Genomic DNA, 16,993 nt, shown 5'->3' with positions numbered 1-16,993 from the left:
ACCCTTCCAGCAAAGGGACGTGGGCCATTTGGCAGTTGGTTGCTCATGGGCACCCTCCTCTGCCAGCCTTTTCCAGTCTGCTTGGCCGTTCCTTTAGTGACAAGGCCCTCTGGCCCATGGCCACCACAAACACTTTGTGGGCCATCTGGGCACAGAGCAGCAATGTCAGAGGCAGTGGGGAGAAGGGGGTCTCACCTGGCAAGCAGAGCCATGGCAAAGTGGTGAGTGTCAAGAGAGAGCAGCGTGTCCCAGGCACACCTGCACTCCATTGCCACCACCACATCCTCGCAGCGGAGAAGGCAGAGCAGGGACTTCAGGGTGCGCACTGCAAACCTGTGTGCAGAGCAAAGCCCAGGTCACACTGGCAGCACTGGCTCCTTGGCAGGCCACGTGGCAGGGACAGGAGGAGTGGCATGGAGCACCTGTTGGGGCTGCTGGCAAGGCCGTGCTCTTCCTGGCATGCCTTCCAGAAGGTGTCCACCGCCTCTGGCATATCCAGAGTGCTGAAGAACACTTGGAATAGCAGATGCACAAATAGGCGGGGGAAATACACCTTCAATATCCGTGGCAGACAGGGCACCTGGAGGATCTTCCACATCACCACGGTTGCCTGCAAAGGACAAAGCCCCCCGAGACAGCGCTCAGTGCCGAGGTGTGCGTGTGGCAGGGCCCGAGCGTAGCAGGGAGAGGCCCGGAGAGACCTTGGCAGGGGGAGCACGGGGCCTGGTGGGCCTGAAGCTGCCCCTGGGGCAGGTTTCAGGCCAGCGCCTGAGGCAGGGAGATGCAGTGGGGGAAGGAGGATGGAGAGCTGCTGGAGAGGCAGCCTTGGGGCCAGCAAAGGCCAGTTGCAGAAACTCACAGCCAGGGCAAAGACAGCCGTTTCGTCCCCATCGGAGGTGCAGGTGCTGTACTCGGGCCAGCTGCCCAGCACATCCAGGAGGATCAGCTGCGCCAGCTCCACAGTCCTGGCTGAGCCCATGATGGTCTTCCACATGGCCATGGCAGCTCTGCAGGGTTAGAGCTGTGTCTCAGGGGGGTGTCAGACACAGCACCATGGGCAGCTGAACTGGCTGCCATTTCTGCCTGGGCCCACTGCCCCCCTGCCAGCAGCAGCCCGACAGTCCAGGCCTGTGGGGACAGAGCCCTGAGAGGCGGCAAGGGAGCATGGCAGCAGGCTCAGGGGCTGTCGTAGCAGCGCTGGGAAAGGGAGCAGCCAGAGGGCCCTGGAAGTCTCTGTTGCTCAGACACCTGGGCAGGCTGTACAGGGTGATGGGCTGGGGAGGCCTGAGCTCTGTGGGCAGGTGGGCCCCATACCTGTCACAGGACGGGGCCACACGCAGGAGCGTCATGATCGCGTCATTTGGCTGTGCTTCGGTGAGATGCAGCAGGGTCTTGTCCAGCCTGTGCTCAGCAGAATCATTTGCCATGAGCCACTGGTGGATGTAGCTCACCATGGCAGGCACCTGGAGAAGGCACGGGGAGACTTGGAAAGCTGCCAGAGGGAGCAATGTTCCCAGCTTCCCCAGAGAAGTGCTTCCCTTCCCACCCCATTGCCATGTGGCCTGAAAGGCTCACAGCAACCAGCACGCGTGGCTGGGGAGGCCAAGGAATTGCTGGGAGGATCAAAGCCTGGCCACAGGCTGCTTACTTGTTTTGGAGTGTATAAATGTTCCTCTACAAGCATAGAGAGCAAGGCAGCACTGGTCTTGCTTTGGAAGATGGGCGAGTACGGTCTGAGGCCTACGCCCGTGGCGATGGTCTCTTGCTCCTCAATTCTCTTGAGGAAGTTACAAACGAACTGTAGGAGAAGGGCAAGAAGCCGGGGATGTTGCATGGAGTGCTGCACACACGGTGCTGGGCTGAGCAGGGACAGCAGGCCCAGCCCAGGTGGGGGTGGCTGCAGGTACCTGCGCTGTTCTGCGGAAGCGGCCACGGCTGGACTCCTGCTCTTGTGTGCGCTCCAGGGCTGCATCTGGCAAAGAGCAAGCGCAGCCAGAGATGAGGGGCTGCGGGAGAGGTCAGAGAACACAGCCCAGCCCTGCGATCCCCAGGCAGGGAGAGCCCCGGGATGGCCCAGGGGATGGGGCACGACCACTGTGGGGTGTCTGCCCGGCCCCTCTTCCGTCCTGTCCTTGGGCATGTCCCCAGGGGATGGCATGGCATGGCATGGCACGGCATGGCATGGCATGGGGTCAGGTTGGCTGCAGGCACTAGTCCTGTGGCCTAGCTCTGCCACTCACCCTCCTGTGGTGGCTGGAATGGCTCCAACTGTTTAGTCACCAGTGGTGAAGCAGCTCCAGGGCCTTCTTCCTCCTCTTCCCCCCAGGCCAGATTGGGCACTCCTGGGGTTCTGTGCTTCATGTCAGTGACACTAGCTTCTTGCAGAAGAGATACCTTGGAAATGCTCCAAGGGCACCAAGTCCCACACGCTGCCCTCAAGGGCAGCTGCGAAAGAGAAGCCTCAGGGAGACCACGGGTCAGCAAGTCCTGTGGTCTGGCCTCGAGCTCAGCTAAAAGAACAACGACTCAGAAAACTTCCAGGTGGGAGACGAACGAGTGCGCTGTGCGGGGGCTCCTCACGGCACCGCTCTGTCCTGTCCTGTCCCATTGCGTTCTCCCAGCACCCGGGCACGCTTCTATTTCTCACGTGTCACAAAGGGACCTTGGACACCGGGTTCCATTCCATGTCACAGTGACCGTGCTGCAGTGTGTCACCAAGAGCCCTTGCACACACTGCCGCCTGCCCTGGGGCTGCCCCCAGCCCAGCCAAAGTGGCCCAGGCTGGAAGGAATGCCTGGCCCCAGGTGTCTAAGGCAGCCTGACAGGATCTTTAGGAAGGGCTCAGAGCATCAGCGAACACTGCCGTGCTCTGCGGGATCAGGGCAGCAGAAGGAGCCCCCAGGGCTGCCGACGCAGCCACGCTGGGAAGGGCACAGGGCCTTCCAGGGAAGCTGGCAGGGCCTCCTTGGGACACGTCCCGGCCCGTGGCCATCCTAAACCCACAGGTGTGACACGCACAAGGAACGTGTAGGCCCGGGCACCAATGCTGCTCTGAGCCCTGGGGCCCGGGCAGCGCTGCCATCAGCAGTTGGAGCAGAGTCCCTGGCCAAGCAGAGCTGCCACCCCCCGAGCCCTGGCAGCACTGGTGCCCGTCTGCTGCCCCAGAGACCTGTGCCCCCGGGGGCTTCTGTGCCACAGGGAGCCAAAGCCCACATGCATTAGGGGCTGTGCTCCTTCCTGCAGGGGCTGATGGCAGGAGCACCTGGAGCAACTGCTGGCAATGTTAGCATTCAAAACACATAATCACATAGGGATTATATGCGGTGCTTTTTATTCAAGAGCTCTGGGAATCGGGGTATATTCAACCCAAATCTGATTCCGACCATACATCCGAAAGGATCATGTTTTATACTTTATCTTTATATAAATCCATGTTAATTATTAAACTTATATTGTTCTATTGTATACATATATTTAGCCCCTCTCTGAATTTTCAGCATAGTTTCTCAATATTCTTCTTTTGGTTATATAAGAATTACATTTAATTACTAAACAATCATCACATCTAACAATTATATAATATATCATGCTGCTTACGCAGGTGCAGTTGATCTGGGAAAGCACAAAGCCTAACATTTTAGATTCTATCTTTAACTTTTTCCAGGGCTCCACTATCATTCTCCCCCCTTTGAAAGCATTTTCACTTCACTATAGGTGTAAATGTTTTCACTTGATACAGTCCTTTATTCCTCAGTTCGTACTTGGTTCTTCAAATCCAGGGTTGATGTAAACATTGTCGTGGATGCTGTTACGAACTGGAGAACCAGAAGATGGTGGGCGTGGATCTCGTGTTAGTGCCTTTATTATCCTCTGGTTCCAGGACGTTTTCTTCTGTATCTCTCCCTTTAAGATGCCGTAAACGAACCAAATTGCTAAGAATACAATTAGTAAGATTATCACGCTCTCAATGATAGATTTTAATCCATGAACTCACATTCCACCCTAATCTATTAAAGATTTTTCCTAACCAACTTGTAGCCAAATCCTTTTGCTCTTCTTGTGCTTCATGCTCTATTTGTTTCAACTGATTGATGTCACATTCAACATCTGCAGTTACATTTGGGATATGAACGCAGCAATGATCAACTTGTCCCTTTAAGAATCCACATACTCCATGCTCTTTCAGGAGTAACATATCTAGGGCCAATCGATTTTGTAAAGTAATTTTTGTGATGGCTTGTAATTGTATATTTAATTCTTTAAATCCTTCCCAGGTGACTCTTGCCAGTCTACCTTCCTGACCTGTAAGTTTGTACAGCATCTCTCTGCTCTTATAGTTTGCTATAGGACCAAGCAATGACTCTAGGGCCCATCCAAATTTCACTCCACTAGAGGGTTCTTGCCAAATGTCATCTGGATTTTCATCGTCTAGAACTTCTCGTCTTGCTCTTATCTGCAGAAGTTCATGTTTTCCATTAAATGGGGACTTTTTCCAAATTGGACATAAGGTTGGGAGGCCTAAAGTATTCTCCTTTACTTTCCCGTCTACAGGCAGATATGTTGTCCAGGTACCATCACTTGCTGCCCATACAAATTGTCCTGGACCTCAGACTGTAACCCTGGTACACCCTATAATTACTCTATAATTCACTCTGCCTTGTTTATGTTTGATCCCTCTGCAAGCACAACCAATTTGTAGGGCTATTGTCAGGGGTGGCATCTGCTTTATCTCTACATCATCTGAAGTGCAGTTTAAAGTTTTATTACATGTCCACCAACTTACTTTGTCTGCCCTCGTTCTGCTACTAGTGTCAGTGTTCGTTATTGCTGGATCTGTTTCATTCTCAGGGCCTTCCCACTTAATACACCAAGGGGTTTTTGCCATATATTGGAATCTTTGAAGAATACTCACACACCACACACTGTCCCAAGGTTCTATCTGATCTTTCCTATCCTTGGCCTCACATTTCCATACAAGAGTGGTTTCTGTAACTTGCCTCGATTCGGGTACCTGTTTACATGTAATTGTTTTGTTCTTTTGTATTTCAGGTAGTTTTGATGTTATGATTCTCCAATTTACTGGGTCTCCTGCTGTCTTTGGCATTGGCAGACAGGCAGTTATTCGACTGGTGTTTTACATTTTGGCAAAATCTTTGACTAATCCAATCATTACATTCTAAGCCCGAACTGCATTAGAAACCTTTATCACCTGTGTTTCTGTTTGTACCTCTCTCTTCATTCTAGAATGAAGAATGGTTAGTCGATCATTTTGCACTCCATATCCCAAAGATATTAATAACCATAACGTTAGCACAATTACTGATAGCATTCTGAAAGCAATTAAACACATCTTATCTGCAGCCTTTGTTCATTCCAGAGTTTATACAGTCTGTGATCCAGGATGGACTTTCTTCACTCAGGTATAGTGCATCCAGGGGTCCACACCAGCTACTTTGACTGCTGTAAAGGTGGTCAGTAGTACCTGATGGAGTCCACTCCACTTTTCTTTCAGCGGTTCCTCGTTCCAGTTCTTGATGTACACCTCGTCTCCTGGATGTATGTTATGGACTGGGTTCTCGAGAGTCAGTGGTCTATTCCACACGAGGATACTCCAGAGCCGAGCTAAAGTTTTCCCAAGAGACAGAACATAATTATACACTTCCTTCTTTCCTGTGATGTGTACATTAGGGTTCAGGAGATTCATATGGTTTCCCATACAATATCTCATAAGGACTGACTGACATCCCACTCCTAGGCTTTATCCGAATCCTCAACAGTGCTATTGGCAAAGCCTGGGGCCACTGCAATTTGGCTTCTTGGCATATTTTACTGGTTTGCCTTTTTAGTGTCTGATTCATCCTCTCTACCTGTCCACTTGACTGGGGTCTCCACGGTGTGTGTTGATCCCAATTTATCCCCAGCAATCTACTTACCTCTCTTACTACTGTAGCTATGAAATGGGGTCCCCTATGTGATTATACCCCTAGGAGTACCCTGAATCTGGGAATAATCTCCTGTAGTAACCACTTAACTGTTTCCTTTGCTTGGTTTGTGCGACAGGGAAGGGCTTCTGGCCACCCAGAGAATGTGTCAACCCCCACTAACAGGTATTTGTATCCTCGAGTCCTTGGTAGTTCTACAAAATCTACCTGCCAATAGTCTCCTGGCTCTATTCCTACCCGAATTCTTTCTAGCTGTGCTTGTCGCCTGGCCACTGGGTTGTTTTTCAAGCAGATATCACATTTTGTCATTACTGATTTTGCCATTGTTAACATCCGTACTGAAATTAAACTCTGCTTTAGCAATTTTACCAATGCCTCTGCTCCCAGTGACATTCATTATGTTTAATTTATATAGAACTTCTCTCATTATCAAGGGGGGTACCACTATTTGTCCTTGTGCAGTCACATACCATCCCTGTGAATTCTTTTGTGCATTTAGCAAATGTGCCAGTCTCTCATCTTCTACTGAATATTTTGGTTTTGGAGGCAAATTGAATTGGGATACATTAAGCTTCAAAGGTATCAATGCCATTGTTGTTTGTACCTCTCGAGCAACCTGTCGGGCTGCCCAGTCTGCCTTTCGATTTCCCTCACAGATTTTGGAGTTTCCTGATTGGTGTGCTTTGCAGTGTATGATTGCCACTTGTTCAGGTTTTTGCACTGCCTTTATCAATTGCAGGACTGCATCCTGATGTTTAATGTGCATACCCCGAGAAGATAACAGTCCTCCTTCTTTCCATAGTGCTCCGTGTACATGCACCACTCCAAAAGCATATTTTGAGTCAGTCCACATACTTACCTTTTTCCCTTCACTTAATTCTAGTGCCCTGGTTAAAGCAACCAGTTCTGCCTTCACGGCAGATGTTATTTGGTGGTAATGCCTTTGCCTCCACTGCTGTATTGACTGTTGTTACCGCATATCCAGCGTATCTGGTTCCGTTTTCCACAAAGCTGCTCCCATCTGTAAACAGCTCCCACTCCGGCTGCTCTAGTGGGACATCTTTCAGGTCTTCTCTTGCTGAATGGGTGTACTCTATTACTTCTACACAGTCGTGTTCTAATGGGCCTTGTTCAGTTGTGGTACCTAGGAACAAAGCTGGATTCAAAAGGTTAGTTGTTTTTAATGTGACATCCTGCTCAGTCAGGACTACATGGAATTTCATCATCCTGCTGGGAGATAGCCAATGGCCCCCCTTTTGTTCTAAGACAATGGTTACCATGTGTGGTACACAGACATCTATGTGCCTTCCCATAGTAAGTTTCCTGGCTTCTTGTATCAGGATCACAGTAGCTGCGACTGCCGGCGGACATGGGGGCCACCCGGCACTTATGTTGTCGAGTTGTTTGGAAAAGTACCCCACCAGCCTTTTCCAGCTTCCCAGATGTTGGGTCAGGACTCCCAGTGCTAGGCACAGCCTTTCATGTACAAACAACTGAAAATCTTTAGACAGATCAGGTAACCCTAATGCTGGAGCAGTTGTCAGTGCTTCCTTTAATTTTAGGAAGGCTTCTTTCTGTGGTTGCCCCAGGTGAATGGCTGCATCTTCTGAGCTTCATACAGGGGTTTTGCAATCAGTCCATAGTCCATGATCCACAAGCGACACCATCCTGCCATCCCGAGGAAGACTCGCAGCTCATGTAAATTCTGGGGCTCTGGAATAGCACAAATAGCTTGGATATGGTTAGTACCTAGTTTTTGTTGCCCTTGTGAAATTTAAATCTCAATGGTTACCTTTATACAGGTTACTTTTTCTTCTGTAGCTATTAGTATATCATCAACATACTGCAACAATAAGTATTGGTCTCTTGGTACTAGCCCATTTTCGGTCCAAATCTCCAGTTCCTTTGCCAGTTAGTTTCCAAATAGGGTCGGCGAGTTCTTGTCGTGTCCAGGTGAGCTGAGTCTTTCTTCTGTTCCCTGGGTTTTCCCACTCAAAAACAAACAGTTTCCTACTTTCTTTCTCAAAGGGTATGCAGAGAAAGGCATCTTTTAAATCAATTACAGTAAACCACTTATAAATCCCCTTTACGGATGTTAGCAATTTGTGAGAATTTGTTACCACTGGATAAATGTCCTTTTTATTTATTGCTCTCAAATCCTGCGCTAACCTATATTCAGATATTTGTTTTCTTTACTGGAAATATTGGTGGATTAAATTCTATTCTATATTTGTGGTGAGTTCTTGAACCTGTTCCACAGGTTCAGCTAGTTATATTCTCCTAACACCATGGCTTTGGCAGCGTTTCCCTGCTTGAACTGATTGCCCTGGTCAAACTGGTTATTCAAGCTTGGACAATTTCACTTCCAATGCCCCTCCCGCTTACAATACACACATTGATTCAGGCTTAACCTTTGTGTGACTGGTCTCTTACCGCGGATATTCCTGTTACATCCCCTGAAATTTGGGTCACCTTCTCCTTGTATTACTGCCAATAGATTCTGCTGCTGTCTGTTACTAGCTTCTTTTTCCCGATTGCTATATGCCATCCAAGCAACCTCAAGTAACTTATCCAAATTCCTTAATTCTTCCCCCTCTAATTTTTCCAATTTTCTACGAATGTCATCCTGTGATTGGCCCAAGAATATGAGAGTGAGCTGAACCTTTGCTTGCTCTGTATCCATTTGGAGGTCTGTATATTTCCTTGCTACCTCCTTAAGCCTTTCCAAAAACGTAGTGGGAGATTCCTTCTTTTCCTGTCGAACCTCATATAGTTTGGAGCAATTTATAGTTTTGGGCACAGCGTTCTGAACTCCTATTTGGATCCACTCTTGATATTTACACAATTTCCTCATATCGCACAATAAATTAGGGTCACAATTTGGATACTCAATTGGGAAATTCACATCTAAATTCCCTGTTACTAGCCCATATCTAATATCTTCTCTTGCCCTCTCTTTGGCTGCCTTAAGTACCATTTCTTTTTCAGTAGAATCCATCAGAGTATCTAATATTACTTGTATGTCATCCCAGTCAGCATTTTGAGTTTTCATAACCATTTTTACTACGCGTGCCATTTTATCAGGATTTTCTCTATAAGTTCCGGCTGACTGTTTCCAAATAACTAAGTCTGCAGCGGAAAAAGGCACTTTTACAAATACTGGCCCTTCCATTCCGACACCTTGTTGTAAGGGGGCAATCACAGTCCGTTTTTGTTTGCTTATGCCTTTTCTATGCACAACTGGGGCAAGCTTTGACCGACTTCGGGTTCTGTGGGCAATTGGGGTCACTGATTCATTACCATTGCTATCTTTTTCATTCGCATACCTCTTTCTCCTTTCTATCATAGTTAGGTTTTGCTCATCTTCCGAGGAAGAGGGACCGGGTGATGATGGGAGAGGAGGATAAAGAGGGAAAGGTGTACTAGACGAGACGGGCTCAGGACTAGGTGGGTGAGGAGCAGGTAGTGGGATAGGGACAGGTGAAACAGGTGAAACAGGTGGGATAGGGTTAGGTTCTCTTGTAGCTTTCTTAGCTCCTATTGGAGCTACTTGTAATTCAACATCTGTATAATTTTCCCTACTCAAGCTTTCTTTCAACGCCAAGTGTTCTAAACAAAGTTCCTCACAAACCCCACACTTTGCAGATGTTTTAACCACTAATAATCCACATTCATCCTGCCATTCTGGCTTTCCCTGTAAATAGAAAACCAGATCAACATATGGGACTTCATCCCATTTTCCTTCTTGTTTACAAAGCGACATTAATCGCGAAATAGTGTTATATTGCAGAGTACCGTATTTTAGCCATTTTTCGCCATTCTCCAAGGCATATTCTGGCCACCATGAATTACAGTAATCAATCAACTTAGTTTTACGTAATTCTTCCCCAAAGTTACCCTGTTTCCAATGTGCTAATAAGCACCCCAAAGGAGAATTTTGCGGGATAGGGGTGTTACTGCCCAAAATCCCTTTAAATTTCTCCATTTCAATTACACCACAAATGCTGAACCTGCAATGCTTTTGTGATTGTCTTATGGAATGGCGCCTAGGCTTGTACCACCAGGAATTCCTTTAGCCCAACCAAGCGTAGCTTTTGCTGTGTCTTATTTGGCAGGCATCCAAACCAAACCAAAGTAAAAAAAGCACCTTACCTTTCTCCTGGGGACGTTGTGAGCGGCAGGAGCAGTCGCGGTCAATGGGCTCCCCAAGAATCCCTCGGTGCCGGCTGGAGCGTGATCAAGTCGCGAACTCGCTCAGCAGCACTCACAACGGTTCCATCTGGGTCGCCAAAATGTTAGCGTTCAAAAACACATAATCACGTAGGGATTATATGCGGTGCTTTTTATTCAAGAGCTCTGGGAATCAGGGTATTACCCAAATTTGATTCCAACCATACATCCAAAATGATCATGTTTTTATACTCTATCTTTATATAACTTTCATGTTAATTATTAAACTTATATTGTTCTATTGTATACATAAATTTAGCCCCTCTCTGAATTTCCAACATATTTTCTCATTATTCTTCTTCTGGTTATATAGTAATTATATTTAATTACTAAACAATCATCACATCTAACAATTATGTACTTTATCATACTGCTTACGCAGGTGCAGTTGATCTGGGAAAGCACAAAGCCTAACATTTTAGATTCTATCTTTAACTTTTCCCAGAGCTCCACTATCATGGAGAGAGCTGATGTGGCTAGCAAAGGAGCAGGTGCAGTGTCCTCTTGCATCTTTGTGCTGTAGGTTTTTGAACTGATAGAAAGGAATGGGCCCTCAAAACTGCAGAAGCCCAGGCACCACTCGGCTCTCCTGCACAACTTCCTCCACTGCTGCCTGCAGGCAGACGAGGACAGGCGCTGCTCTGCCCAGGAACTCCTGCAGGTAAGAAAAAGCAAAGGGGCAAAAAGACCTATCAGCTGAGGACACCTGCATGAAGGGATGAGGAGGAGTGTGGGCCACGTGACGCAGACAGCTCCCAGGACAGGAAGGTGCAGGGGGACATGCTGCCCTCGGTGCTCTTGGTGTGTCTTCCTGGTAGCCAGGGAATCCTGCTTGAGCCCGTGAGGATGGGTCCTGGAAAGTAAGAGTTCCTTTCTTTGTTCTTTTTCTCCTGGGCAGCATCCCTTTGTGACCTCAGGCCATCCTGCCTCCATCCTGGCTGCTCTGATCATTTCAGCCAAGCAAGTGCAGGAAGACTGGAGAGGAGACACCTGCACCTGAGGAGACCCTTATGCCCCGCCAGCTGAGAGGAGGGAAAAGGGGATGTGTCATCTTGAGGCAGAGCTTCAGCCATCCCCCAAGTATTAAGAGGAGCTGTGCCCTAGATAGGAAATGTGACATTTTTCATATTTGCTCAGTTTAGGTCTTAGGTTAGGTTAGGTTAGGTTAGGTTAGGTTAGATTACGTGTGTGTTAGGTTAGGTTAGGTTAGGTTAGGTTAGGTTAGGTTAAGTTAGGTTGGGTGTGTTAGGTTCCATTTAAAACTCTGTTGTTTTTTCTTTCTCAAAAAGATGAACGTTTAAAAAATTAGGAAATATAGGGATCAACTTCTAAGGACTATGGTGCTATTGGCACGCTATATACAGCCACAAACGGAATGGGACACTCTGAATCAGTGTCGTGAGCTGTTTATTTCAAACATCAGTCTCAGTACATTGTTAGGACAATGGAGACAGGATATGTTTACAGCTCGCTGATTCAAATGGAATGCCAAGGAAACGTCACATTACAGGGTAGCATAAAACCCTCTCAGCCTAAGTTTCAGCCAATCACACATAGAGCAAAACATATTGACAATAATTCTATCCAATCATATGAAACACACGTAACAGTAGTTAACAAAATAAGGACTTATTTTCTAACACAATGGCTCGTTTATGAGAGACAAAGCACAGAGGCTCATTCATACTAACCTTCTAAAGATATACATTAAATAAACTTGTTGCAACCTATAAGGGTAAATCACAGGGGCTTATTGTTCTATTTCTCATGTCTGCTCTACTGCTTAGAAAACTTTTTGCTGTATTAGCAATGTTCACAAATCTGCTGTCTGAGGCCTGTCTTTTTTACCACTTTCTCAAAACCCTCAAATTTTATGAATCCCAACATTTGGAACATAGATAGCTTAGATAATAGAGGATTGTTTAGCTTAGAGTAGAGTGTTGTTAATTTAGGGAAGCTCTGAGGTATCTTTTAAGTAGAAACGAAAGAATTGTCATAATAAGAATTAAGCTGTGAGAGGAAAAGCTGGGCTGCAGCCCAACTGGAGCCTGCAGGTGCTCCAATCTGTCAGCCTGAACAGGCCACCTGCAGGACAGAAGGATGAAGATGGAGAAGTGGCGAGGGGATACTTTGTTTCAGCCCGGGTGCCAATAAAAGTCTAAAATATCCAGAGTGTTGTAAGACTCCCTTCCTTGCCAGGCTGTAGCTAAGTGGAAAATCCCTTTCAGAGGCCCAAAGAACATAGTGAGGTAAGCAGCTTTGCTTGCCTGAAGTGTGGAATGCCCGTGGGAAGCTGAGAGACTTGCGGGTAATGAACGCCAGGAGATGAGCTCACATTCAGGACAACACTAGGAGGCAGATGTGCAGTCCTTGCTGGGCCTCTTGTCTTGGAGATGTCAGGGTGATCAGCAGCAATCACCATTTGGTTCCCACCCTCCTCTCACTATGTCACCTATGGGATGGAATGGCATTGTCATAGCGGCTTCTGGCCCTTCCTCCCTGATTCTCTTTTCCTCCCTTTTCAACCCAGAGCCCCAGGGCCCATCTGGGCCAGCCTCATCCCCCACGGGTGTGTGCAACCACCAGGGCCTCCTCAGAGCCCCATTCCCACTCTTCTGCTTCCTTGGCCTTTTCCCACATCTGGGCCAGCCTGCTGTTGCCAGCTGTTGGGCACACACACACACAGCATACCACACCTATCAGGGAGCAATTTGATGCAGGAGCCCCTGCTAACCACGGCTCACCAGCCTGGCACTTTTCCCACCCAGCTGTGGCTCCATTTGGACTCCATCTGCTGGGATACCCACTGTGAGGGACTGCTCAGGGCCTGGATGCTCCTTGAATGGTGCCCACAGGCCTGATTTCCACACCTCCCCATTCCTCCTACCCCTAAGGCTGCCTCAGCCTTCTAAACACAATTTTTCTTACTCTAATGGCTTCCTGTGCTTTACCGCATACTGTAAGCAGGAGTACACAGTTTTGATTGTCTTTAATCTAGAATTAATAAAAAGAAGTTGGAAGTGCTACAAGAATTTGTCATTTCAAATTTGAAGCAACTGCAAAAAGTAGAGAAGCTTTCTGTGCAGCTTTTCAGTGAATTTAAAGTCTCCTTCCTCTTCACTTGCTTTCAGCATATCTGTTGATTTTCCTTTGCTGTCATCTCTTAAGCTTCATCACTTGTCTATGGATTTGTAAAAACACCCTGAAAACCCAACCCAAATTTACTATCCTTTGTATTTCTCCTCTTCTGGAAAAGCTGAGGCTCCTGTGATCTTCTCCTGTGATCTAAACTGTGATTCCCATCTTGGCTCTGGCTAAGAGCAGAACAAATGGAATTTGTTACCTGCTAGTAAGATCTGCTAGCAAAGGTCACAGTTAGAGCTAAGCATGATGCTTCTCTCCCTCCGTTGAATACACATCTTTGTGTCTAGGCCTGGGGATTTCCAGGAGCACCTGGAAGCTACTGCCAAGGACAAAAGTCTCACTCTTGCTGGTTTGGACATGGATTTTTTGGTAGGATTTTGATCTACATCTACAGTGGCCTACAGGAACTGGATCTTTGACACAAAGTGCCTTCAAGCAACATTTCAAAGCATAGTGGGCAATGAAGTCCAGATACTAATGAGTTGTGGTTTGCTTGAACTCTGTGTAACATCTGGTACAATATCCCAAAACATGTCATTTTTGAGTGTTTCAGGCATTTAAAATTCAGGCTTATTCTTGTCAACACTTTTCTTTCCTCCCTTCAGAAATCTGCATGCCCAGGTACTAATTTCTTTCTCAGTTTGTTGACAAGTTACCTGTCAGATAATACTTGTTTCTTGACCCAGAGATGGGGCAACTGTCGCCATTAGGCCAGACGTGAAATACACATGTGATCAGGGTACGAGAAGAAAAAAGTTTTTTTTATTTTGCGTGTTCTCTGGCTTATACGCTCTTAACCAAGTGTGATCTTAAGTCCGCCGCTTGCCTTGGCTCGCAGGTGGCCATCAAGCGAGTGTCCCAGGAGCGCATCTCAGAGTGGGTGCGGCTGGTGAGTGAGCGGGGCCAGCGGGAGGAGCCGGCGGGGCGTGCCGGGCGAGGCCTGGCAGGGCGGCAGCGAGGGCAGCAAGCGCAAGCGTGGAGTGAGTGGAGGCCGCGCAGCGCCCCGGGTCAGGCCATGGCGAGCCGTGGCGGGGCCGGGCAAGGGCTGCCCGAGGTGCGGTGTAGCATCGGCCCCGCTGACGGCATTGCGGTCCCCACGCAGTGCAAGGGCGCCCTTGTGCCCCTGGAGCCGGCGCTGCTGTGGAAGGTGTCGCGGCCTGGCTTCTGCGGCGTCATGCAGCTCCTGGACTAGTTCGAGGTGCCCGAGAGCTTCGCGCTGCTCATGGAGCATCCGCAGTGCTGTCAGCACCTCTGGTACTTCCTGCACGAGCGGCGGTTCCTGACGGAGCCCATGGTGCAGGGGCTGCTCCGCCAGGTGCTGGAGGCCGTGTGGTGCAGCAGCAGCCGGGGTGTCCTGCACCGCCACATCAAGGCCGAGAACGTCCTCATCTACCTGGCCACAGGTGAGGCGAAGCTTATCGACTTTGGCTGCAGCACGATCCTCCAGGACACGTTCTACACCCAGATGTCAGGTGAGCCCAAAGCCGGGGGCCCAGCAGGGCAGCAAAGTTCCCCCCTTGGCTGGCAGAGGGGGAAGAGGGAGGGAAGGAAGGAGGGAGGGAAGGAGGGGGAATCTTTCTTCAGCCAGCTGTAGCCAAGTTGCTTTTTGGCAGGGCAGGGGCTGGCTGTTGTGGAACGGGAGCTGGCTGGGAGGGAGGGAGTAGCATGGGCCTGATGAGCTGCGCCTATGTCCCATAGGAACATCAGAGTACAGCCCACTAGAGTGGATCCTCTTTGGCTGCTACCATGGCCAGCCAGCCACCATCTGGTCCCTGGGCATCCTGCTCTATGAGCTGGTCTGCAGGCACCTTCCATTCCACACCAATGAGGACATCGTCCGGGACCAGCTCTTCTTCCCGCCACGGGTGTCTCAAGGTGGGGATGCACCTTCAAGGCATGAGGGGAAGAACAGGATTGGGAGGGGCAGCTGGCGCATAAGCGTCCTACTCTTGCAGCTGGTGAGGAGTGGATCTCCTGGGCTCAGCTGGAGGAGGTGGCACCTGTGCCTCTGTGCTGGTGTCCTCTGCAAGAGAGGATCAATAGGAAGCTTTTGGCTGTAGCTCTGAGCACTCCTGGTGGCCTGGGCATTGTGGAATGTGGGAGAGCATGGACAGAAGCCCCTTCCTGCTGAGCGGCGGTTTCTGGTTTCTCTCCGCAAAGTGCCAGCACCTCATCAGGTGGTGTTTATGCATGGACCCCACAGACGGGCCATCACTGGAGGACCTTTTTGAGCATTCTTGGCTGCAGGAGCCCTGCCTGGCCCAGGAGACAGCAGAGATTCATCCCTGTGCACAGTAGGATCCAGGAGCCAGCATGTAGCAGCGGCACGCGTCTTGTGGCGCTGGAAGAAAACCCCAGAGCATTTCCCTGTGGCCACAGCGCTGAGGAGAGAGCGCAGCCGAGGAGATGCTTCCGCTGGTCCCCGTGAGCTGTGGAGGGAGCGGATCGATGCTGCCCATCCCATTGGAGAAGTGGTGGCAGTGCGGTGAAGGTGCCACAGACTGGGACAAGGGAAACATCCCCCTGCAGCTCAATGGCATCGTGACGTCCCCACAAGCTGAGGTACAGCTGGCATGTTCTTCTGGAGCACGACGTGGAGCTGGGAACACCATCCTGGAGCCCATTGTCTTTGGCTGTGGCCCCTGCCTGGAGGACACGCTCTGCGCCCCGATGGAATCAAGATGAGTCCCCAGCCGGCACCGGGGCGGGGGGATGCTGGTGCTCCCAGGAACGGCAGGGCTCGGCCTGGCCATGCACCGGAGGTTCCCCGCTCGGCAGCACTGGGGAATATTAATTGTTCCGCCGGCCGCTGAGCTGCTTTTTGGCGGGACACGGGACTGATGTTGTGGAAGGGAAGCCAGATCTTGGCCTTGCTGACAGCTTCTGCCAGCCAGCCTGGCACGGGCTGAGGTGGGGGCACCCAGCCTGACAAAAGCATCCTTCCATGTGGATAGGGGCAGCAGAGGGGGCAAGTTCCGAAGCAGTGCCCCAGCTGGCCCGCTCTGCAGGCCCTTGAGGAAGGAGTGCCTTTATGGGTGGGAAAGGTGGGGAGTGCCTTTATGGGTGGGAAAGGTGGACAGATTTAATTCTCCCATGGAGTGGTCAGACCCTCCTCAGGCCCGTGAAACAGTGACAGGCTTTGTGCTTTTTCTTGTTTCCAGGTCTTGTTTTGAATTGACTTTAATGCAATTGTTCTTTGTTTTCCCCAGGAGGATTACACCTGGTGCCCGGACCGGACAGGGAAGCACCTGCAGCATCCGGGGAGCGCGTCCAGTGCCAGCGCTACCCCAGGGGCCAGGGTCTGCAGAGACAGCCCCTTCCAGAAGGACGAGGACCTGGTGCATGATTGGCTCCTCTCCTGGCAGCAGCTCTCCAGAGGTGGGCACCTGGCTCCACAGCTGGGCTGGCAGAAGGGCTCCGGGCAAGCAGCAGCGGGCACACGGGCATGCCGCTCCTGCAGCTGCTGAGGAGGTTGCTGTGCCCTGATTAAGCAGAGGAGGTGGAATGTTGCCTGCCCCACTGCCCTTCTCTAAAAACAGAGAATGGTTCGGGAGGTTTGGGCTCTGAGCACAGCCAGCAGCCTGGCCTGGGCACAGCCATGGTGGGACAGGGGGACAGGAGCCTGCTGTGACTGACCGTGGCTCTCTGGTTTCTCTCCGCAGGCTGCCACCACCTCA

The 16,993-nt window shown here is 49.8% G+C and overlaps 1 pseudogene; it reads left to right on the top strand.

The window, feature by feature from the left end:
- Nucleotides 1-10,952: 10,952 nt before the first annotated feature.
- On the top strand, nucleotides 10,953-16,662 carry LOC128942812 (serine/threonine-protein kinase pim-1-like; annotated as a pseudogene).
- The last annotated feature ends 331 nt before the right edge of the window (nucleotides 16,663-16,993 follow it).

The sequence above is a fragment of the Melozone crissalis genome, unplaced genomic scaffold (assembly GCF_028551555.1).
Source record: "Melozone crissalis strain CALT ecotype California unplaced genomic scaffold, PUWL_Pcris_2 ptg000043l_1, whole genome shotgun sequence".
In the NCBI taxonomy this organism is placed as follows: domain Eukaryota; kingdom Metazoa; phylum Chordata; class Aves; order Passeriformes; family Passerellidae; genus Melozone; species Melozone crissalis.
The sequence above is the reverse complement of the archived record's forward strand: the minus strand, read 5'-3'. Positions and strand labels throughout refer to the sequence as shown.